Below are 25,903 nucleotides of genomic sequence, written 5' to 3'. Positions count from 1 at the left end.
CTTTATTGATTAATATTGCTCGTGTGTGGTAGTTAATCTGCATTATCAGAGCCTTAGTTAGAAAGTCAGAGACCCATGTCCTTTTCTTTCTCTGCCAAGGACCTAATACACCTTTGGCGACTATTTAAAAAAATGACATTTTACTTTTCTTTTTAAAAGAAGGCATTAAATCAATTGAAAATTTGAAAGAAATAAAAACATTTTTTTTAAGAAGTCAATATGTTCTTTAAAACACTTACTATGACATATTATTTTATTAATGTGGGGCATACCAATATAGCATAAATCTTTAAGAAACACATTTTAGTGACTCTTTCATGCGTCATCAAGTAGATTTATTTTGCAGAGACCCCCAAAGCTCACTTCACATATTTTTTGACTGGTAGGTTTCTCCCTTTACTAGATTAGTTTTACCCATTATCTGGAAGGAATGTGGCTTTTTCCCTCAACAGCAACTATCCTTATTAGAAAGACATAAAAAGCATATTTTTTTTCTGCATGGAACATCTGCAGATCATTACAACAGGTCTTACTTTGAAGTCCTTGGAGGCAGAATCTCAATTTGTCAATGAAGGGTTGCTTGGAGTAGCCACACCCAGGGTGTATTGATTTAAATCAAAGCAATATCAATCACCGAGTTTAATAATTTAAAATCAGTGAGCAGGAAAGGAAATCTGCATTAAAGAATTGATTTTAATAAGGGCTGCAATTAATTGTGGTTAACACACGCGATTAACTTAAAACAAATTAATGCATTATTTTTTTTAACAAGCGTTAATCGCACATCAGGGTGTTGTGCTCAGGGGGGCACTGCTGTGTGCCTCTGGGGCAGGGTTGTCTCTCCCTCCACTGCCCTGCTCCACTGCTGTTCCAGTCTCCTGTCCTCCCCACAGGGAGCTGGCCTGGTGTAGCTGCTCTGGATCGGGAGCCTACCTCCTGTCTGCTACATAGAGTGGGGGTGGGGTAGCTCATGTTGGGGTGTACCTCTCCCTCTGCCCGTGTACCTGGTCACTGATGAGCTGGGGTTGGGGAACAGGAGCAGCATCTCTGCAGCTGCTGTTGGCTCAGGAGCAGGGCCGGCCTCCGGGGTGAGCAGGCTGGGCCACCGCCCAGGGCACCGTGCTCAGGGGACATCTCCAGAGCAGGGCTGCCCCTCTTCCCCTGGCTGCTCTGCTCTTCTGCCATCTGTAGCTGCCACTGCTCTGACCCTCCCAGCCTCGCCCAACTTGGAACCACCCCCGGCCAAGCTGCTTGAGACTGAGAACCTCCTGTCTTTTGCACAGAGTGGGTGTGTGTGATGTTGTGGGTATCCCCATCACCCTGCCGGTGTATCCTGTCTCCACTGAGCAGGGTGGGCGGACAGGGAGCTTGTCTGTGCTGCTGCCTCTGGGTCAGGAGTGGGAGCTGCCAGGGGCTGCTGCTGTCTGAACAAACGTTCAGGCTGGTGAGTGCTCTGCTTAAAGAGAGAGTGCACTGAACACACTCACTCCCCCCAAAACACACACGCGACTTCTCCCCCAATGTCTAAAATATTTAAATAAATAGCATTTTATTATTTAACAGTGTGATTAAAACTGCAATTAATCACAACTGTTTTATTAATCTGTTGATTAATTTTTTAATCATTGGACCGCCCTGTTTTTAATCATTGTTTGCATTTGTACTTTTTAGTTGTTTTCCCAAAGAAAGGTTGAATTTCATTGTTATAACCATTAAACGTGGATTTGCAGCTAAATGTAGCCTTTGCACTAAGTTTGCTTTTTTGTTAATCGGGGGGAATGTGCTATATCTATACAAACATATTTATGCAATTATTTAGCTTTACATAAATTTATTCAGATTCTCTATCACTTAGAAAATGGTGAATGATTCATTTCTTATTTAATAGATGATTAATTTCTGATTTGTGTCAAGCTCTATTTGGATGGAAATTAAAATTCAATTAAAATGCCCAAAGCAGCATTTTGAGATGATTTTTATTAAATAAAATATGTTAAATCTGTTGGACACAAAAGAAAAGCTTATGAAGAGTTCATCAAAACATATTCTGCATTTAAAATTGATTTATTAAACAAAAAAATGTAGTTAGTGATCTGAATTGTTTGTTTCAAGTCTGTATTGATTGTTTGTCTCTTTTCCTTCAGGCTTTCAGAATTTGTAGATTTCATTGTCTCACACCTAACTTTTATTCATAGATTGGAAGAGAAAAACATGCCTTCCTGCTTTTTCTGTTCCTGTTGGTTTCTGAACTTTGGCTTTGGCTACACTAGAGAGCTTACAGCGACACAGCTACATTGGCGCAACTACGGCACTGTAAGCTCTCCAGTGTCGCTGCTCTAAGCTGATGGGAGAGAGACCTCCCGTCGGCTTAATTACTCCGGCCCCTGCGAGCGGTGATAGCTATGTCAATGGGAAAACTTCTCCCACTTACATAGTGCTGTCCATGCCAGCTCTTAAATCAGCATAAGTTCTTCTTTGAGTGTTTGCTTATGTCGATTCCATTCTAGGTGTTTGCATGCCTATGTGCACGGTCATCTGAGACTTTTGCTTCAGCGGTATCCATAGGGCCCGCTTGGTGCCCTCTGGAATGCCACGCTCATGCTGCAGTATATCAGGCACTGCTAGCCCCGCAGTGTGAGATGATACAGCGCTCCCCACCCCAGTGCGCAAATCCCTGGAGCTGCAGCCCAGATCCTCTGGGGCTCACCCCGGTCCCCGGCACCGTGATCACGGTCACCGCCAGCCAGGCATAGTTCACCTAAAGATCGACATTGGTCTCCATATTACTGGCACCACTTGCCCTCCTGCCAGTCGGCCTCTTATTGACATTTCCCATCATCTTCCACGTGGGAATGCTCCCCGTCCACGCTCCGGTTTCCCAGGCGCCACTGCCATTCACCCTGGTACCGACACTGCTATCCTGCTCCAGTTACCAGTTTCTGACAGCAACCGTTACAGGCACACCCAGGCATCAACAGCTCCTCCGTGAGCACCAGAAGGGAACTCCTCTGGTATGGGGAGCTGGTTTAGCCCCTCACCCAGGTCCCACTGGCAAGATTGGGGCCTCAAGGACACATCAACTTTGACGGTGCAGCAGTGGCATCAAGGCTAGTGGCCAACCCAGTGGCCTTATTGGGATACATGGGGAATGCTGGTCATGGCAGTGCCCCCCTACCAATGCTCAGCAGCTGCTGCCTCAGAGCAACAGCAGGCGGCACCAGTGGCATCAACTGCACTGGGCTCGTGTGTGCAGATCACTCTGAGGTCGTGGTTGAGGAAGAGGTCTCCACCCCTAAACCTCCCTCCCCAGTGGTGGACAAATAGACGCTTGGTATTCTCCAGATAAGCTCCTGAAAAAGGAAAAATTGGGAGGAAGTGGCAGAGAAGGGGATTTAGTCCACTAACAAGAAAATGTACTATGATTTATCCTCCCAAAAGCTGAGGCAACTCTCATGCCTGGTTAAAGAGACAAGCTTTTAAATAATATAATAATAAAAGCGAAAGCACCTCAACAGCCTTTTATGCATTTGCTGCCTACACGTCTTGTGCTGGAGCCATGCATGCCTTGGCACAGTCCCTATTTCCCACTGTTGACATTCAAGATCAGAAGATCCTCTAGGCTGGGAGCCTTCTTTAAATAAATTAAAAAAAAAATCTTTTAAAACACACTTTTAAAAAAGTAAGGAGGCCTTGTAGCTTAAAAGGATAAAAATAGATCCTTCTCTGGTCTTGGTACTCCTTCGGTCCAGCTAAGAGTTACAGGAGAGATGCCCGCCTAGCTGATTGAATACACCAAATGGCATGAGAAGCAGAGAAGATACTGCAGGAAAACCCTCTGCAGCTTTCAAGTGAGTGTGAGTAAAGGTTGACACTTTATGGTATGATTCTTCATATGGGGGAAAGTGGCAGGACATTTTGAAGTTTTTGATCAATACTGTATCAGAAGAATTTATTTTATGCAGAGATATACAGTCCGGCTTAGAATTAAATGCAGCTCCTAAATCAAAGTTATATTCATCCTTCTCTTTCTATAACTGATTAAATCACCAGAAAATCAAGACCACAATATATTATCTACTTCAAATTGGTGTAACTGATCGCCCAAAGAACAAGGCTAAGGGCTCTGCTCCATCTTCCTATTGCCCAACCATTCAAAAAATGGAAGAAAAAAGACTCATCTGGAACCTGAGATTCCTATGGAAGCCCCAGTTCAGGGTGGCGACTCTAAATTCCAACATAGTAGAAATTTTCAAAAATTTGTTTTTTATCATTAATTGATCTGAAAAACAAGTTATGTACACATTATAACACCCCACCCGGAGGATATATCTTAGCTTCACCTGAAACAGAAAACAGTACTGATATGCTGCTTTACTGTTTGGCCTGCATCTTTCAGGATGTTTTCCAAAGTGTTAATGAAGATGTTTTCCTTGGTCAAAAAAGGTTTCATATATACCCATGCTACGATGACCTGATCATAGCATGTACTTCCTCAAAGAGGCCTGTAAAAACAGCAGTTGCACAGCCCAGATTCTTTTAAGGAACAACATGAATTTCTTAACACCATGAATAGCCAAACAGAGTCAATATTACTTTTGGGAGTGTCATAGAAATCAACTTCCATGGGAGTTTATTTCTCTCAGAGTACAGGATTTAGAAGCTGTTCACAAGAAAACAGCATTTGTTTTCTAGTAGTATCTATCAGAACTCTGATATTTTGGGTAAGAATAGGTGTTTTTTGCACCAACAGTGTTGAGAGTGAGATTCCACATGCCTTCTCCAGAAGCTTCTTAATTTCTTGAGCTTGCAGGACTCATAATCCCTATCCTCCCTTGCCTTGCCTTGCCTTGTAAGGGGTACTCTGAAGGTCACTGTAAGGTAGAGGGTCACTTTAAGGCAGGGAAGATCAGTTGTGGAAAAGTTTCATCCAAAGTTAATGGAAGAGGAGATTTCCAACACAGTATCAGTTGGTGTTAGTTCAGAGAAATTATATTGACCCTAAGAGCTATATAACGCCTGTCCTGATTATCAAATATGTACTGCTGATGTCTTAGAGCACCTGAGCAATGGCTTTTATCATCAAGCAGGGAGGTATCCGATCCTCATCCTGGCTATGTGTGTCTAATCTTCTCTGTTCCTGGGTGAAGAGAGAGAACAAAATATGTATTCTTAAATAATACACATGAAGAAGAAGAATACAGGATAGCAGCTGATTAAGAAAGCAAAGGATAAATCCAAAAGAGTGGAGAATACAGCTCAGGTCTCCCAGCAGAGAGTCTGGCCTTGAGTTGCCTGCCTGTCAATGGGGACCTGTTCACATCAAGAACACTACATAAACTAAACTCTTATTCCTGTTGAAGAGATTAATAGGTTATAGTTATGATTGTGTACTTTCTACCATGGCCAAAAGCACGACTTTTCTTTCTGTTCTCTAGGACGATGACAATAATAAGAAAGAAGACATGAGTCAGTGGCTTCATATTGTCCAGAGAGGTCCCGGTTCTTGTCCAATTCATGTGGTAATTGTCACTCAATTAAGCCTCTTCTAAAGAAGGACATGCTCCCAAGAACAAAGTTCTGCACCCAAACCCAGAAAAATTAAATCTAACACAAAACTTTAACTATACCAATTAAAATAGTCAGCGAGCATGTGGATGATTGCCTTCTCATTCACACACAAGATTTACAACACTTCTCAAATCTGCCGCAGTGAGGAGAACTCCCTCCTGGGGTCCAAATCTCTTAATAAATGCTCCAAGTATCTTTTTATCCCTTATCAGAAGTGTGCATAGATTTCCCCCTGCCCCTTCCTTTGAAGGTTGTCATCCTGGTTGCAATCTTTTAATAAAGGATAATTTTGGAAGTTTAAGCTCTTATTGGGGCCCAGAATTGCCCCTCTCAAGAGGATAAAATTGCGATAAGAGTTAACAAAGCTTATATTCCCCAAATTAACCTGGTTCCTAGAAATTTTTATTTTCCATCTTTTTAACTTTTTGCTTTTTCTCTCTCTCAGCCTGAGTCACTCACACCTACCCATCCACCTCTGACATACTCACGATGTTATGAGAGATCTAAAATTCAACACTGAATGTAGTTTCTAGCTCTTGGTCTATAACCCTCACCATAAATTAAAAAATAAAAGATGCAGGTGTTGCTAAGGCTTCAGTAACCAGATAGATACTAATTGGGACATTTCAGAAGCTTTCAAGGGTAGAAGTCTTTCTCTCCCTATGGTTATGCTCATTCATTCAAAGCCATGGAAATCGCATGGCCTGAAGGATCATATTCAGTGTACAAAAAGAGATTTAGGGTTGCCACCTGGTCATGTTTTTCACATCTGCACTAATTTTTTCAAATTAAATAGGCGAGCCTCCTCAGGCTGTACTGTGTGGGGACGGAATCGGTATATTATGCTCATCCAATAACTGACACTTTTTTTAAAAAAAGTGAGAAACGTTTATCTTCTTATTCTTCCTTTGTTTTGCTCCCTGGTGACACACTTCTATTGCACATCTTATTATAACGGATCTCCATGGACTTTTCCTGCAGAAAAGAACTGGAAAATTGTATCTTGACTGAAAATTTCCTTTCTTCTAGTGGGTTATTATCCTTACTGCTATGAAAAGTGACAGGATGTTTAATGCCACAAGTTGTTTTACATCTAATGGGGGAGAGAGTACCTCCGTCAGGACAATGCTATGGTATGGGTGCAATGCTGACTAAGAAGGAAGGATGCTGCCTATTTAATCATTGCTAACGCTTTCTGCAAGCACCTGTTTTCTATTGAGATGTTTATCAAGCAACTACAGACCAGGTCCAACCCTGTTTAGCTTATGACATTTGTGGAAAATTGCAGCACCAAGGGGCTGTTGCTCATTAACATAGTTATAAGGTGTTATGTAGTCCAAAAGATGAAGCAAAAATGGCAACGGAAGAGGTTCTGTTTTTATTACCATATATGTGCAGAACACATGAGGACTCTGGATTTTCTACATAGATCTGTGCACCCTGTTAGAGCTTTTGTTAAGAAGTCTTTTATGGCAGATTTTAGTCTACACAGCTAATGAAACGTAACTTTAGCGCCCTCGTGGCCAAGCTGGAGGCTGCTCTGTAGGCAGCTCTGGCCAAGAGACAGCACACACAGGAATGCAGCAGGAAAAATCTCTTCCACCCCACCTGTTTCAAACCTGTTTCAACCCCCCCCAGAGTGAACACACACACACACAGAGGAAAAGTACAATGGCTATAACAAAGGGAGATATTTATTTACAGAGGGATGAGAGGAGAAAAACAACAAGGGGAAGTATAGGGGGAGCAGTAGAACAGGGTTGCATTCAAACCAAGGCCCCACAGGCCCAGTGGTAGCACAGTCTGAAAGGGCAGACACTGAGAAATGTCTACACACAGAGTCTGGGAGTTCTGAGTAAAGTTTCAGTTTACTGGTGAGTTTTGGGTGCTCCTGGTCATCTTCAGTGCCAGTGAACTTTTCCCAACAAACCCCACCAGTGCCCTCTTCTGCCTCTCTTTACAAAGCCACACAGAGTGACCACCTCCCCACTTAACTAGCTAGCAGCCTCCCTCCTTATTTTTAGTGCAGAGTCACAAGCCCCAGTACTCTCAGCCCCATGCAGCTCTGGGCAGCAGTGATACTGGGTCCAGCTCCGTCCTGTCCTCGAGCGATTCCTCCCTGGCACAGTGCTCATCCTGGCTCCTGTCCTGGGGTGTCCCCGATTGGCCGTCCTGTCCTTCCTAGGCTTCGGGCAGGTATTTTGCTGCTTTACTTTGTCCAGGGCCTCCTGGCTGCACCCCTTCTTGCTCAGGAGCTCCAGAGCCCCACCCCGAGTTTTCCTTCTTTTTCTCACTGCTCCCCCTCCCCCCCAGGAAAAAGATTTAAAAGCGCCATGCTCTCTAAACCCCAAAGGGGTTACAGAAATAAGAATGGGATAATGTGACACACAGAATTAGTATAAAAATAGTGTTCCGCAGCCATGGATATTAGGTAACAAGATTTAAAATTTAGTAACACCAGTAGTCTTGTAAAATTTGGTGAATGATGGGGTTAAAAAGATGGAGAAAAGTTGCTTTTAAATGAAAATATTAGGAAAACGAACTAAACAGTGGACATGTGGTAAAGCTATCAATTTTTTTTCTATCCTTCAGTGAAAAAAACATATCAATATGTTGAACAAAGACAGAAAATACTACTATTTAATTATTCTGTATTTTATGTCCATTTTAGCGATAACTCTGAGAAACTTGAATTGTGAACGTTTTCTGCCACTAATCTTCAGTGATGCACTATATACATTTGTGTCTTCCAGTTGATGAGCTCATGCTTTAGATAAGCAGCATATTGTGTTGTATAATTGTAATGTGTACTGTGTATTTGGAGTTCTTTCTTAGAAGCTGTTGTCATCTTTATGCACTTTTATATGCACTTCCAGAAGGTACAGAATGATAAGCTGATGCAGTGTTTTATAGTTAATTGATTTAACATTTAGTTCATTATTCTTTACCATACAATCCAGGCTATATTACAATCAGGAAAGATTATGCTGCAATTATGCTGAAAGTTTCACAAATAAACAGGCAATTAAATAAAAATTATGGCAGTTCTCTTTATTAATCAAATTAATATTTTTGATCAATATGGTAATTGAATTACATTTCTAACACTTGTATAAGATTCTAACAGTTACTATATAGGACTTGAAATAGTGTTTTTCACTTTCGCCTATGGAAAAAATTTAATTTTTGGGGGGAGGCAATAAGTATATTTTTGTCTAGTATTTCTCTTGTTTCAAGTCCAGTTAAATCTTTAATTTTCCTGACCAAAGGAGCTCCAAAACATGTTGATGACAGGCTCTCCCTTTTTTCTGTTAATAAAGATAGGTGCTTCCATATAAAAGACGTATTTTAAAATTAACCTTTTGCTTTAAGTAAAATATTTTTTTTCTGAAATAGTGTGACTATGAATTAAATATCCATTTAAATAGCATTTGCCAATCTGTGTTTTCCCATCTATTCCATGAAGTAAATGGAATTTTATTTTTATTTACATTTTCCCCCCTAGCGGGAGGTGGCTTTTTGGGCATGTAAGTGTCTGATAGTGCGTGTCTGCATGTACACATAACATAAGCACGCCCACCTACATCAGAGCGGAAAGCAGTTGACAGTTTCCTTTCCATCTGCCTATGTTTCTGGCCATTCAGAAAAGCCTGCCCAGTATCTTTTTCATTTGGAGATTGTTGAGAACTCTTAGACAAAGAGGACTAGATCCAATAGTTTGTGTTGTCTTATGTGCTTATTCTAGGATTGTCTCACCTTCTCTAGCCCATTTTCCTTCTGGATACTATTTTTTGGGACACAAATTGGTATTTGATATCATTATTTTTTTTCTGTATACATATTCATGCTAGCTGATTTACTAAAATGCATGTTTATTCTTTGCATTCTTTGATTTACTAATCCTGGGAAGCAGATGGTCAAATCTATACCCAACCACTCAGTTTTTCTCTTCTTTACTTTAGGAGCGTGATGGGTATCTTCCATTCATCAAAGACCTTATTGGCCAAATGAGGGTGGTATGTAAATAACTCTTGTAGCATTTCATTGTCCAGGACATTATCTTGCTTCCCCCCCACCACCACCACACCCCCCCGGTTGGGGGGGTCAGCTCCTTCTTTCCATGATCCCTTGCTGATACATCCGCCTTCTGGCATGCCAGGAGTATCTTCCTCTCTGCTTCTAGTGTATTGTCATTTTAGGTTCTTGCAATATGGAATGTGCTGCCTTCCAGTTATCTAGAAATTCCCCTGTCATATTCCAAGAATCATTGGTATCTTAACAGTAGTGAATATGGTTCCATAACTTGTGACTGACAGGTGTGCTTTTCTTTCAACTTTGAGAATACATCAGGAACAAACAGTCTCAGATTTTCAGTGAATGGAGTTTGCATCTATACTCTTTACAGTAAGGGAGCCCTGATGGTCCTTATGCAATAGATACATTCCCTGCTTACAGTTGATTCTTCATAGCATTGGCAATTTGTTCCTAATCCAAATACAGGAATTGTTTAAAACTGTCTTTTGAACCTGCTGGAGAGGTGGGGAATATTACTTTAACTTATCCAGGATGGGCCCTTTTGACCAGTGTGTCTCAACCTTTCAGACTACTTTACCCCTTTTAGGAGTCTGATTTGTCTTGCGTGCCCCCAAGTTTCACCTTACTTAAAAACTACTTACTTACAAAATCAGGCATACAAATATAAAGGTGTCACAGCACACTATTACAGAAAAATTGCTTATTCTCACTTTTACCATATAATTAAAAAAAATCAATTGGAATATAAATCTACTTACATTTCAAGTATATAGCATATAGAGCAGTATAAAGAAGTCATTGTCTGTATGAAATTTTAGTTTGTACTGACTTTGCTAGTGCTTTTTATGTAGCCTGTTGTAAAAGTAGGCCAATATCAGAGTTGACGTACCCCTGAAAGACCTCTGTGTACCACTGGTTGAGAACCACTGCTTTAGACAGTTGATTTATGTTGTTTGGAGCCTACCAATATGCACCTGCCAAAGGTCCTGTCCCCTCTTATTTAACAGTGTGTCTGTTACTAAGGAGTTCCCTTACACATTGAGAAATCCTTGCTAGTGTTAATAGATGGGGACACTGACCTTCAACTACCATATCAATTAAACTTTGATCTGCTGCTTTCTCCTGACTGTCTCAAGAAAAAATCATTAGTTTTTTGTGTGATTATCTACATGTATTCCACTCCTGGTGCAGATGTGCACCATACAGTGGAGATCAGACTCTTTTTTGTGGCCAGTAATGTCCATTGGCCCATGCTTTCACATTTCGTGCCTTTGCGTTGTACCCCAATCGTTTCCCTCTCCTGCCCCCCCCCCCCATGATGGCATAAAAGGGTGGAGCAGGGCCAGCTGCCTCTCAGTTCCTTCTGACCTCTGGTAGCTGAGATGGAATCTCTGTAGTGTCCTTACTCTATTGCTCTAATCTAGCTTGCTAAAATTCTGGTTATGGTTTTACTTAAGAATAGTTTTGATACCATTTTTTGTTAGCTGTGTAGTTTAGGTTAACTATTTGTCACTTTTCTGTTACCCAGTGCCAGGTCTTCAATCTTCATGTGGAACAAAAATCCCCCAGTATTAAGTATAGTCTCATATGCAAGATAGCTATACCCTTTAATGATGGCTACTCAAAATAATTTTGTTTAGGTGAGGGAGCACATCATGAGCAAATGCTCTGTTTTTTGTTCATTTTCAAAACTGACTCAGAAAGGAAGAGAATCTCTCTTAAAAGTATTTTTCTTGGATAATGGTATGAGATCTGCTTCTGATCTGGGTACACAAGACCCACATGGATCAGAGCAGTCCTCTTTCAAGAGTGTCCCAACTGCTGCCTGCTTCCAGGCTCCTGCTTCTTTGTTTTACTCCATGCAGTTCCTGTTCCCTAATCCTCATCTGACAGGAGTTAGGACTCATTGCTCCTCCTCAAGAAAGCATACGACTAGGCCACTATTGAAGGATCTTCTAAGAAAAAGGGGAAGAGTTCTTGTCACATAGGCTAATCTACAGGTGGCACAAGCTTTTAACATAGTCCCTCTGGCTACCCTAAAATAATCTGATAACTGCTCTTATGTACTGACTAAAGACCAGATAATCATGGTTGCTTACATCAATGCACCAGCACTGCCTTTAGGGCTTTCAGTGCATATAGAGGTATTTTGTGAATCAGTACCAGCTTCATCAGGACTGATGTTGGCACCATCTACTGTGACACTGAAGCTTTCTAAATTAACATAATCAGTATCAGTTCTATCTGGATCAAGCTTCAACAGTACTTGTAGGATTTGACAGTGTCCAAATTTCCCAAGTCTGCCTTATTATCTTTAGCAGTTAGAATTCTTGTGATGGTACTGAGCTCTTCCAGACTGCAGGCACTGAGTATCTACTTGTACCAATGAGGGAGGTCAATAAAGAAATCTCAAGGACTCCTACTTCATCTACACCACCTCTCCAGGATGAGTATTTTTCTCCTCATCAGCCTCAGACTAATGTATGGAGGGTTTCTTCCAGTTAATCTCCAGTCTACAATATCTCTGACAGAGACAGGGTAGGTGAGATAATATCTTTTATTGGGCCAATTTATGTGGTGGAAGGAACAAGCTTTCAAGCTACACAGAGCTCTTCTTCAGGTCTGGGGAAGAAAGTGGAGTGTCTGAGCTGAATAAAAGTTGGGACAGATTGTTAAGCAGAAGGAGTAATGCATGTTGAATGTGGTCACTTGAAATAAAGTGAGCAGATGGGGGTTAGATTGCTATGCAAAAGGAGTTGAAGTGGTCGGCAGTGTGGTGTGTTACAGATTATTGTAATGAGCCATAAAACCAGTGTCCCTATTAAGTCCATGGTTCTTGGTATCTAGCAGAATTATGAATTTAAATTCCGAGATTCACGTTTTGAAGGTGGTGTTCAGGTTTCCTTTGACAAGACTTTTTATTGAAAGACCCAATAGAGTGATTGCTTTGTGAAAATTGTTCGCCTATGGGTGATATGGTGTTTGTCTTTCATCATTTTTCTATGAGAATTCATTTGAGAGTGTAGTGATTGTCAGTCTGATTTCATCCAAATGGTGGTGGTTAGGGCATTTGATTAATTGGATAAGGTACACAGCATGTTGTGATAAGACGCATGAATCTTGAAAGTTGTGTTGTGCTGGGTATTGATCAGTGGAGCTGATCTGCAGATTTTACATCTGTTCTGGTAGAGCCTGGTGCTGCTTTGAGTTGGTGGGTCCTGCTCTGTGTTGGGCTTGGTCTAATGATGAGGTTGGGGGGTTGTTTGAAGGCCAGAAGAGGGGCTCCGTGGGGCTCTCATCACATTAGAAGACCATCCTCCACTACCCACTTCAGAGTTGGATCATCCTGTCCTGTACAGTGAGTTCAAAGCTGTCTGACTAGGCTGTAGTTCAGTTCACTTCATCTTATCCAGATGACTGATACATTTACAGACCTACTCAGAATAATGAGTGAAACATTAGCGATTCCGAGAGGTGGAACACAAAAAACACACAAGTTATTAGACATTTTGCATACCACATTACGAGAGACTGGCTGTGCCAGTTGTTGAAAGTCTTTAAAACTGCCATAGCTATTGTGCCACTCAAGAGTGTCTGTATGGGGTGTATGGAACAACAGAGATCTCCTCCAAAAAGAAAAGGCGCGTGAGTGACTAAACATGTTAGGGAGAATGGCAAAGGAGTAGCTCTATCTTCAGCCAAGGATTGCCAACTATCAGGCACACCTCTCCAAATATGATTATTTCTGTTTTCTTGTTGTTTCTGACTTTGTGAACAAATTACTGTGGGAATTTAGGGAGGAGTTAGGTGATCGCTGAAGTATAGTTAGTGTTTCAAGCCTTATTGCAGTCTGCAATAGATGCTTCAGACACTGCCTCAAGATCGCTGGCAATTGCGGTGATGATGAAGTGGGCGTCATGGCTGCAATCTGCAGGAATTCCCCAGGAGGCTCAGAACACAGGTGAAGTTCTTCCTTTTTAGGGTTGAGACCTTTTAAACTTTAAAATGGGATGACACTTTTTACTCATGGAAAGATTCTCAGACCACATTTAAGATCACTAATAGTATATGCTCCACATAAAAAAGGAAACAGTCGATGCATCAGACCTACGCCAGACAAGCTCTGTAATCTTCATATTACTAGATGTACTGAAGACTTGCATACCCAACAAAGAAAAAACAATGCTTCCATAAAGGAAGACCCTTAGCCTCTTCAAGTACTGCATCGGATACTCCCATTACCTTCCTATTTTATCTCTCTCAGAGCCATAGAAAGAATTCCTCTTCAATACAGGGTTGGAGAAAATTTTATTTCTAAAATTTTCATGGGCAACCTTAATTCTGGCATTTCCCCACTTGTGAATGCTTACTTCACAACCTTAACATTCTTCTAACATAAGGGGTTTTGGGTATATACTTTTCTATTTAAAAACAAACAAACCTGAAAGATCAGGAACTTTGCCACATGAAATCATTAATTTGATTACACAATCACAATCATAAATGATTATGAATAGACATTATGAATGACAACAAATAATTGTTGATTGGGCCAGGGAAAGAAAGTGAGAATGATACGATAGCCTGATTGTTCAAAAACTCACGTAGGATGTGGAGACTCAAGTTCAAGTCCCTGCTCTAATAGATAAATATTTATAAAAAGTGGAAGAGCTTCACTAAGAGATATTGAGAGAGACACAGCCCAGAGGTCCTGTGATATGGGAGAGCCAAATTCAATTTCCTTCTCCACATCAGGCAGAGTAAGGAATTGAATCTGGGTCTCCAACAACTTTGCTAAGTGCTCTAACCAGTGGGGTGTGAGAGAGTGCTGCAGGAGCATGGCAACTAAGGCCAAAAAGCTTCCTCCCCCCACCCCCACCCTCGAATTAAGTGCATTAAATTCATGAATAATTTTGGGTCAGATAAAACTGCATTTTTTGGCAAATAAACTATTTGTCTGAAAAATTTCTCCCTGCTGTAGACATGATACGGCTTTTGCCATTGGTTTGCTGAACATGAGAGGAATGTTGAAAATCTTGGTGTCTATTCTTGACTGCGCAGGAGAGTTACACGGGTTGAAACATTTATTCTGAAAGGTGATCTGGCAAAGCCAAATTCTTTATTTAGCAACTTTATCTTCCCTAGATCCCATGCATCCTAAGCCCTTGGGTTCAGCACCACTCTGAATCCTCTCACCCTCCCCTGGCAAGAAGGGAATGAAGGTATACATGATGGGTACTCAGTCTTTGAAGACTTAAGATGTACCCTTCTTCCTTCAGGCTGATAAGGTCCACTAGCCATCTCTTGGGTCTTTTTTGTTGATGTTGATCTCTAGGAGCTGGTCCCTTTGAGTCTTTAATGTGTATGGGCGGAAAACATAAATTGCAATGAAATCACGATCTCTTCTCTAACACTCTTACTTGGATTTTTAAATTGTTTACACTTACAGCTTTTAAACTGCTATACTTATTCCTTATTAATGTAGAAGCAGGCATCTAGGGTACTACAAAGAAGGTGATAAAATTCTACTAATCTCGCCCCAAGGGAAAATCACAGTTCAAAAACTGGCCTTCTGGTAAGATCCACAGGAGGTTCAAACTGTACCTCTGTTATGGGACAAGGTAGTAAGAACGATTAGGACAGCAAGCAGAGGAGGGGGAGCATGAGAGAGACCATCAGTTTCCTCTTGCCCTGCCCCTACCCCTACTCCCAACAGTCTGGCTGCCCTTTTCTCCCTCCCCACCTATCTGTCTTGTCCCTTCTCATGTCTCAATGTGTGCTCTTGGGGGGAGGGGCAAGCTCCGGAACAGCAGAATAGAGCCTGATGCTCCTTCTCCTGTCCCACTCCTTCAAGGAACACAGTTTTTCCACTGCATGCATCCGATGAAGTGAGCTGTAGCTCATGAAAGCTTATGCTCAAATATATTTGTTAGTCTTAAGGTGCCACAAGTACTCCTTTTCTTTTTGCGAATACAGACTAACACGCCTGCTACTCTGAAGCCAGTTTTTTTCCTGTCCTCTGCCATGCCTGACTGAACATTCACTGCTTGGGAGGGAGGAATCATTTGTCCCTATTTTAGTTAATTTTCTGCCTGACACACACTCGGAGTGAATTTCACTTCCCATTTAAAAGTATTTAGGTTATGGTTAGCTGTATAGTTTATCTAATATGTTTGTTTAATAATATCTTTCTGGAGCTCATGAATGGGATATTTAAGGTGAGAGGTGAGTTATTGGTACTATCCTAACTTTAAATGTCAGACAACTATTTTCTGTACTTGGATCACAGGGAAGTCATTAGTGGTTTTCCATATTGTTGAAGTGGTTGCCAGATTTCTCCCACATTGTGGTGCAAGAATGAAACAAAAAAAAAAAAAGTGGGCTGCTGTTACTTTTTTCTTTTCTAAAATATGTTTAAAATAATAAAAGCCTTATGTTTTTGTAATGAATTTATTCTGTATTAGTGTAATATGATTGTTCCCATCCTTGTAATTGAGACAGGGTTATTATGGAAGCAAACTACAATCCTATCATCGTGTCTCTGTGACTAACTTTACACATCATCTTACACAGTTATTTTGATCTCTTGATCTCAGGATTTAATCATCAGATCTGAACCATCTCTGTTTCTATATCTACTGCTTTCCTCTGCTGTATTGTTATAGCTTGTTTAAAATAAATTAAAAAATAAAATACAGTAAAATATAATTAAACACTTTATTTTTAGTTGTCATAAATCCAGTAAAAAACACAGAAAACATTTGGTTTTTTTAGTTTTTAACCTAGAGCCCCAAATAAAGAGAAGCTGCATTTTAAGTATACTATATTGTCAGGCATTCTTGTCTAATTTTTAATGGTTTCACTTTCAGAGAAGAAGTGAAGAGTAGGATAAGTGCAATATTTTTATAAAACAAACAAACTTATTTTTGTCTTAGCTCTCACTCCATTCCCTTATCCCACAACACCACTTTGCATATCATCAGCAAGTCAGCAGGATCCTGCAGCAGCACCTGGCAACAACAACTACTTCTTGAAAGAAAGCAATACCTGAAGTGAGTGAGAATTTGTCTCTCCTAATTAATCTAGCACAGAGTGGGATCAGAAACACCAAAAGATCCCTGTAGTGTGGCTCCCACTCACCACTAGTGCGCCTCCTTGTGTAGCTGGGAAAGTAGCTCTCATGGCATAAGGTGCCCCTTTCTGGTCCCTACTCTTTCTGTGATAGTCTCTCTTTGGGTAACTTGGCTGGCCAGGTCTCCATTTAGTACACTCCTTCTTGGGTTATGAAGTCCAACAGGACCACTGTCCAAATGCCTTCTCCAAACAGTATTCAGCCCCAGCTTCGGACTCTGTGCCACAAGACCAGGGGCTGGCAGGAGAACAGAACACTGCCCACTATACCGGCTTCCAGCCCAGGGACACTTTAACCAGCCATCCAGATCTGCTTGGTCCCCTTCCTTTTTCTGTTTCCTTGGGCTCCTTCCTATCCAGCCTCTCTCTTCCTTGTCTGTTATTGGGTTTACCATGGGAGCCTACTCTGCTTCTGTTGGCTACTCCACCCCTTCCTAGCCTCTTTCTAGGCTCCTTACTCCTTGCCCAGAGATTACTTTCCCCAGGATCTTCCCCTGTTCTCGATGACCTCCTTCATCTCAGGGAGTGACTGCAGCCTCCACCTCTTTTCAGTCTCCTGGTTTTATAGTGCTGTCCCAGTCGTTCCCCAGCTGGGCTTCACTCTTAATTAACCGCCGCTCTCCCTATTTAGGTAATGACAGAGAACCTAATTAGCCTCTCAAGTCCTTGTTAACCCTATCAGAGTTGGTATGGGGTGCATCACACTCCCCAAAGAAACGGGCATTTTTGATAGTGGAGGAGAGTGGAATGGAGCTTTACAGGGATTTTAAAAATGGTGGGTCTGTTACAGATTGCATAGGAAAGAAGAGAAGCTGTGGTAGCCTGCCCCAGATGCACCTAGTGCTGTTCAGTTTTGAAGTAGCCACAGCCTATTGTCTTAATCTGATTTTAGTTTCTCTTTGTTCCTTTTGAAGGCCCATTGTAGTGCCCTGTAAACATGTATAGCATATGTATTTTAGAGAGAGAGCACATATGAAAGATACTGTTACTTACACTTTTTTTTAAAATGGGGGATTAGGGTAGTAACCCCAATGTACTTAGACTGTAAACGATTTGAGGAGGGGACTGTGGTTGTTGTTGTTTTGTTCTGTGTGTGTTCAGCACCTCGCACAGTGGTCCATGACTGTGGCTCCTAGAGGATACAATAACATGAATAATCGATGATAACATATTGTCTTGGTCTGTCTGTTGTGAGTTTGAGTTTAGAATTTGATTGATAGTTACAGCGAGAAAGAAGTCCTTAGAAATACAACTATATTTCATGAAGAAGTGTTCACAATGTAATTTGCCATAATCATGATCCGATACTCATTTGAGTGGGTATGTAGATCAGTCATCTAGTTCTGTGAGCAGCCATTTCCTATTTCTTAGAAGTTGTTAAGTAAGCCCATAGGCGAGGTGAAACTGATACCCAAAATGAGAAACTGTCATTTTTTGTACAGACCCGAAACACTGCAACATGACTGACTACAGATTTTACTGTTTAAGTTAATTTCAAACCTTAATGTGGTGTTTATTGATCAAAGCTGCCAAATGGCAATATAATGAAATATTTTTATTAGTTTTGATGGGCAAGTATTTCTTTCAGAAAAGACTAAGCTTCTTAGCATGTCTTTTTAAAATGGCGAATACCAACATTTTGCACTATACTAACATGAAATGTTTTCACATCACACATTCGTATGTGTCAAAAATCACACAGGTAATTTATAATAAATTTCAATGGCAAATATAGAAAACTGTTGATCAGCTCAGTTTCTCACTGAAGGTTATGCACCAGTAGTAGTAGATTGTGTGCCCATTGTTTGTATTGCTTAGTGGATAGATATAAATATATGTGAATTTCTAATGTAATGCTTTTCCATTTGTAAGCTTTTGTACATAAAACCTAGCATCTAGTATGCCTGATAGAAGGTTTTAATTTGTAATTGCTCATGCATGCAATACGAGTCTTTGACATATTCAAGAGACTAGCTTTTTAAATTGCTATCTTTGAGTTAAACCACCTAGGGCATGGCAGGTCAAACATCTAATAGCTATTGTTTTAGACTATGCAGACTGTAAAAGACAATACTGCATAGGATTATACTCAGTCTAAATTTTTATGCTCTGAAACATGAGGAATAAAAGCATACTTTATAAAACCGTAAAACTTAGATCCTACTGCATCCATCCAATGATAGTGTATTTGGTGAAAGGTGATATTGATGAAAATATATGCTTCTTGGTCACTAAGTAGATAGAAATGGTTATGAATAATAGCAATAAATGAAAAATTACCACACTAAGAAACTTTAAAAGTAACCTGTGCCTTAGATTTTGTTACAGTCTAGAAATGAGTCATTATTCGAATCTCAAGAGTCAGGAATTTACTGGAGGGAGTAAAAGTTATACTGTCATAAATAGCCCATTTTAAAATTACTGTAATTCATAAACTAAAACCTTAATTTGTCAATTATTAAGAAATCCAAACTGTACCCAGAGAGCTGTAACTTGTATTTTTCTCATAAATTAAAGATTACCGTATATACTCGTTCATAAGCCGAATATTTTTGGTAAAAGAGTGATGCACCAAAGAGCAGGGGTCGGGTTATAAACGGGTCTACACCAAAATTTGATTATTTTAAATTCTATGAAATCATTGAATTGAATGTCTAATGCATTGTCGTTTTGTTTACCTGGAGTGTCTGCATGCATTGAGCCCCTCAGTTCCCTGTGGCCGCGGTTTGCCGTTCCCAGCCAGTGGGAAGTGGCGCCACTTCCCGCAGCTCCCATTGGCTGGGAACAGCAAACCATGGCCACTGGGAGCTGAGGGGCTCCGTGCCTGTGAATGCTCCAGGTAAACAAAATGTCCCGACCTGCCAGTCTTACCCTGACAGGCCGGGAGCCAAAGTTTGCCAACCCCTGAAATATAGGGTCAGCTTATTAAAGAGTCATACAGTTTTTACTATTTTTACCTATCCATCTTGGAGGGTCAGTTTATAAATGAATGGGCTAATGAACAAGTATATACAGTAATCTGTCTTCTGAATATGAATCTCAGCTAAACCATAACTAAGGAGATTCTGTGAAGTACATATTAAATACTATGGAGGAGACCTAGCATCTCTTACATCAAGAGCCTTCTTAAATGTCCTCATTTAGAACAACATGTGAGCATGTGCTTAATTCTAAGCATATACTGAAGCTCTGTTGGCCTAAAAGAGCTTTAGTGCTATCCTGAATTCAGTTGTTCTCCTAATCAGAGTCAAAGACTAATAGTTTTTGAGTTAATTTGAAGATATTATTTATATGTGTGCAATTGGAAAACATGCTCATTAATTCTTTTATAAATATTTTTGTCAGGGCGTACGCCTTTAATTATAATAATAGTGATCAATCTAACTTGTTTTATGTTGGGGTCAATTAACGTCTGATAATATAAAATGTTTAATGTTTATCCATAAAAATGTAGTAATAAATAATTTTATTAATTTTAAGTTATAAGTAATAATTTGATAAAGTAGTGACCACCTCCCATTGCCTTTCACAGTTTGAAAATCCCAGCCTAAACGTTTAAAAAGAGTATCTACAGTGTTTGCTTGATTTTTTTTGTATATTCCATCCACGTGTGAGGAAGATTAGAATACAATATAGTTTGAAAATGGGTCTGTCCAGCACTCTGTATTATTATTCAGGTATATTTATATAACACCTAAACTGTGCTAGATACTTTAGATACAAAAGTTCCCAACTCCAAAGTGTTTATAATTTAGAGAGAAAAAGGAACATATCAGGAATGGGGGTGGGGGGGAGGAAAATAATATAACAAAGTAATTGGTTGCTCTTTGGCATATGTCTTGTAAATTCCACAACTTTTGTAATGTGTTTTTAAATTTATATGTTCATTGTCTCCTTCTCTCTGTCTTTGCAGTAGTCAAGATACCTTAATTCACATGTTCATCCTTCGCTACCCAATGTAAAAAAAGTGTTCTGTTCTCTGTCTTCTTTCTGTTCTGCTTTCTACTCACTCAGAATAGACAGGACTTCAGGGAGCAACTTGGGGAGGCAGGCAATGAGACAGGCTTAAGTATCTGGAGGCAGGGGAAGGATTTTCATTGAAAAATGCAAGGTGTGACCAGGTACCAGAGATGGCCACATTGAGAATGCCACACTCAGGGCAAGAAATGAGGCAGACAATCCCCAAAGCTGGTGGCTTACTCTATAATTAGATTTACCAAGCCAGTAACAAAAGAGCTTCTGCAGTACCACCAGAAGTCAAACACAGACCCCTTTAGGCATTCCAGCCCTTGGTTTCCATCCAGGCAACCCAATTTAATATAGTGAGAGGTTATTGAAAACCCATTTCACCATATGTGAGGTCTTTCTAAACCCAAAGAATCAGACACATGTCCCCAGATCAATATGAATCTCAGATTTTGACTGAAAAATCATGCTGTCAGCCAATCCTTAGTAAACTAACTAAAGATTTAATAATATAAGAAAAGAAGAAAGTTACAAATATTTAATAGATCATATATAGACAAATGATAGCAAAGTCCTTATGTCAGGTTTGTAACAGTGTTGGAATAGACTGCTGTCTTGTAAAGTCTCTCTGGTAACTTCCAAAAGATTGGGAGTTCCTCAGTCTATAATTCAAGAGGCTCTTTTTTGTTGTAAAGGAGTCCAGAGAATTAGAGCAGACAAGAGGCAACTTGGAGAGGTTTCAGGTGCCTTTTTATGTCCTCTGCCAGGTGCATGGAAAATTACTTGCCCAAGATGGAGTCCAGGGTCACATGAGCATATCACATGCCCTCACATGTTTTGCCAAATCACAGAGGGTGGCCACTGGCTCCTTACTGTCTGAGGCATCCTCAGGAAGAGCTAGCAGGGGTGGGATGAGTTTCTTCAATGTCCTGTTCTGAGAGCTGTGTCTCCTTGATGGGCCATCAATACATAGCTGTCTAGCCCTGATGTAAATTCTATCTGGTGGGTGTCACCCAGGAGTACAATTCAGGTTTAAGGTACAAGTACATAGCTAATATTTATAACTTCAAATACAAAGATGATACATGCATATAAGCAGGATAATCATATTTACCAAATCATAGTTTTTCCATTGACGCCTTACATGATATACTTTGCATAAGATTTATGGAAACTGTGTAACAGTGGTGGTAACAGTGATATAAATGATCACCTTTCGTATACACAGCATCATACAAGGTTTTTCATTGTGAAATAAAAGTAATATGTATCCTTTGCTTCCTTCTGCTGGCATTAAAAAGGATGTGAGTGGAATTCCCGTGAAGAATTATCCTGTAAGTTCACAGTAGTTTAATTGTTTGTATGTATGTATAGTATAGTATAAATACATAGTTCCAAGTTCATTTTTGACATTTTTGCTTTTAGACTATTTTTTTGCTCTTTATAAAAGTAAATATTTTCCCCCAAGGATATGTCATATTGTATATTGCTATAAATTCATTCATGTAAATTTTTTTGTGTGAAATTCCAGAGGGAATTGGCTAGATTATTTCCAGTCTTTATTTTTGATTTACAGACTCATTAAAAAATTTTTTTTTGACTGCTGACTTTCTGCTGGTCGTTGTTTAGTCATTCTACACCTGTGGTAAATATTTTTTACCAGCAGATGGAGGCAGGAAACACAAACACATTTGTTGTTCCTCTATTAGAGCTATTTACCCAAGCAATCCAATTCAAGAGACTGACTATGTAATAAAGACTGCACAAAATAGTGATTGAACCAATTAAAAAATAAATGTGAAAATGAAGGAGGCTGCACATAGACTGGCAAGCCAGTGTCATACTGGCTCATTTTTCCAAAATAGTCGTGTACCATTGTGCTGTTTTCTTCCAGTGCCATGTCTGTAATACATGACTGTTCAGAAGTGTAGCTACACAATCATAAATGCTACCTGAAATGTGGCATTCTCATCTGTTCTATTAATTGTTTAATGCACATGACAGTGTACATGTTGTGTCTAAAGTAATGGACTGATTACAATCAGTCCATTACAACTGGAATCTCTGTTGTGACTCTTGGGAGACAGTCATTTGCTTGCAAAATGTAATACCTTTATTGCAGTAGAGGAAAGCGATAATTCCTGATGAAACAACAGTGGTGATTGTTTTTGCATCTTTTCCTGATCAGGAAAGATGTATGAAGTGCTATTGTGTTAATAATAAATAGTGGTTTTTTTTTTCAGAAGAAATAATTTGTTGATTAGGGCTGAATTTATTTCTTTAGGCTTTCCTTCCACTGGTTAAAAAGTGACTAAATGATTTAGGAGTCTAAGTCAGTTTAGAAGTTATTTTTATTTGTGAAAATAAGGTTTTGTGAAAAAAGCAAAACCAATTTGTATTTTATTGCTATAGTGATGTAAAAGCTTTTCTACCTTCTGAGGATTTAAAAAAAAAAGAACTGGGAAGTTCTTCCCAGTAGTAAGGAAGCTGCATCTGATAAGGTTATCTGATGCTTTGTTACCAAATTTTTTGAAGAGAAGTGCCCACAATTATTTAATTGTTTAGTGTAACTTTTTATGCCACTGCCATTAAAGTGTTTTTTAATTATTTATTACTTCTATTAGGGCAGTGCACAGAAGCTCCACCTAGGATTGTGGACCCATTTTGATTGGTGACATACATATACACAAAGAGCTTACCGTCTAGACAGAAAAAATTGGAGCGGGGTGTGGGTGTGTGTGGGGGAAGACTTTTAGAGATGAAGAATTAATCACTCCCATCATAGTTTGTTCTTGTAATAGATCACTCTCTCTGCTAAAAATGTGCACCTTATTTCTAAATTGAATTTGTTTAGTATGTTTCCAGCCACAGGGTCTTGTTTATGCCTTTCTAATAAAGAACCCTTTAATATCTAGTGTTTTCTCCCCATGCAAGTGCTTATACTCGGGGAGAAGTGTATTAAGATCACCTCTTGATCTTTTTTATAAGCTAAACAGGTTGAGCTCTTTGAGTATCTTGCTGTAAGGCAGGTTTTTTTCCAGTACTTGAATAATTTTTGTGACTCTTCTCTGCACCTTCTTCAATTTTTCAACATCCTTTTAAAAATATAGACAACAGAACTGTATAAAGTATTGTAGTATCAGACTCAGTATGGCCATATACAGAAGTAAAATCACCTCTCCTACTTCTACTCTTTAATCAAGTTTATATGCCCAGGGATTGTATTAGCCGTTTCCCCAATAGGATTGTGCTGGGAGCTCATCTTCAGTTGTCTGTATATTACGACCCCTAAATTGTTTTTAAAGTCACTGCTTTTCCAGTATACAGGCTCCCCTTCTATAGATATGGCCTGCATTCTTTGTTCCTGGATGTGACCTTGCATCTATCTGCATTAAAATACATTGTTTGAATGGGCCCAGCACACCAAGTGATTCAGATCACCATGTATTGTTGCCCTATCTTCATTATCATTTATTTTTGTGTCTTCTAAAAGATTTATTAACCATTATTTGTATTTACTTCCAGGTGATTGATAAAACGTTGTATCATGTTGTGTTTAGAACCAGTCTCTGGGGAACCTCATTAAAGCCCATCCCCATCTGATCATGAGTCTCCACCGACAACTACTTTTTTGAGATGTCATTGTAACTTGCAACTTTTGTGATGAAAGTGATAAATGGAAAACATCATGTTCTACATTTTAATTATTTGTGGTGTTAATTTTATTATCGTGAAAGTGCTGTTTATGGATCCATGGTTAAGGCTGAGCTGAGTTCCCTCCTTAAAGCAGAGATTCAATTACTTTATTGTATATGAAGAATACAACATATCCCCATCAAAGTACAGCACATTCTCTTTTTTGTGTCTCAAGTAATTTTCTAAGAATTAACAATGAAACTGGTTTATTAATTTGAAATATAATTAATTAAAATGTGCATTCTTTAAGAACTTAGCACCCAGCATCAGGCATGTTTTGTTTTGTTTCAAATTATTTTAATACAACAGTAGAAATACTTCAAGCTTTTCATATAGTTCATCTCTCAGAAATATTTCAGGTGGGATACAGTTGGAAACTCATTTTTGAAGGATTAATGGCAATTTTTAAATCACTTTTAACTGTTAGTCTTGAAAGTACATAGTCTGCAAAAGAGGAGTTATCAATTATTCACTTTCAAACTGGGAGGATGTTAGTGGTTTTCCACAAAGGTCTCTCCTGGGTCTGATACTAGTAAGTATTTTCAATAATATCTTGATAATCTTCATAATAAGAGTGGCGATTGTGCTTATAAAAATTGTGGATGACAGCAAGGTAGGTGTGGTTGCAAGGACATTGGAGGATGGGATTAGAATTCAAAAGGACCTCGATAAATTGAAGAATTGGTTTGAAATCAACACTATGAAATTCAGAGAAAAAATGTGAAGTATGTTGCTCAAGACTCACAAGTTAAATCTGCAAAAACAAAATGGAGAATAACTGACTAGGCAACAATATGATGCTGTTACAAAAAAGGCTAATATCATTCTGGGGTTTATTAGCAGGAGTGTTGTATATGAGGCATTATGTCCCACTCTTCGCAGAACTGACGAAGCCTCAGTATGAGCGTCATGTTCGGTTTTAGGCATGACGTTTTAAGGAAGATGTGGACAAATTGGAGAGAATCTAATGATAACTCTAGAAAACCTGTTAGATGAACAAAGGTCTAAAAACTGGGCATGTTTAGTCTTGAGAAAAGAAGATTGGGTGGAGAGGAATCTAATAACAGTCTTTCAATATGTTACGGGCTGTCATAAAGAGGACTATGATCTATAGGCATTGACACTGTGGGCTGGAGCATCCACAGAAAAAAAATTAGTGGGTGCTTAGCGCCCACCTCCCTCCCTTCCCCCCATGCTTTCTGTCTGCCATTGGCCTCCCTGATCAACTCTTTCCCCTCCCTCCATAGCACCTCCTGCCTGCCATGTTCAGCTCTTCTGTGGCATGCAGGAGGTGCTGGGAGGAGTGTGGATAGGGTACTCTTGGCGGAGGGGGCGGAACTGGATGGGAAAAGGTGGAGCAGAGGCAGGGTGGGGGCTTGAGGGAAGGGGTCGGGTGGGGCCTGGGGTGGAGTGCAGGGTTGAGCACCCCAGGGCCCAGAAAGCCGGTGCCTGTGTTATGATCAATTGTTCTTCATGTCCACTGAAGCTAGGACAAGACGTGATTAAC

The 25,903-nt window shown here is 39.9% G+C and overlaps 1 protein-coding gene across 2 annotated transcripts in view; it reads left to right on the top strand.

Annotated features, from left to right (window-relative positions):
• The window catches only part of DIAPH3 (diaphanous related formin 3), a gene marked incomplete at its 3' end in the record, with an annotated part of 518,684 nt that overhangs the window by 207,126 nt on the left and 285,655 nt on the right, over positions 1–25,903 (top strand). The gene's annotated exons all lie outside the window — the stretch shown is intronic.

This window comes from Lepidochelys olivacea (assembly GCF_965140295.1).
Source record: "Lepidochelys olivacea isolate rLepOli2 genome assembly, chromosome: 1".
NCBI classification, from domain to species: Eukaryota; Metazoa; Chordata; order Testudines; family Cheloniidae; genus Lepidochelys; species Lepidochelys olivacea.
This window is presented reverse-complemented; position numbering and strand designations above follow the sequence as displayed.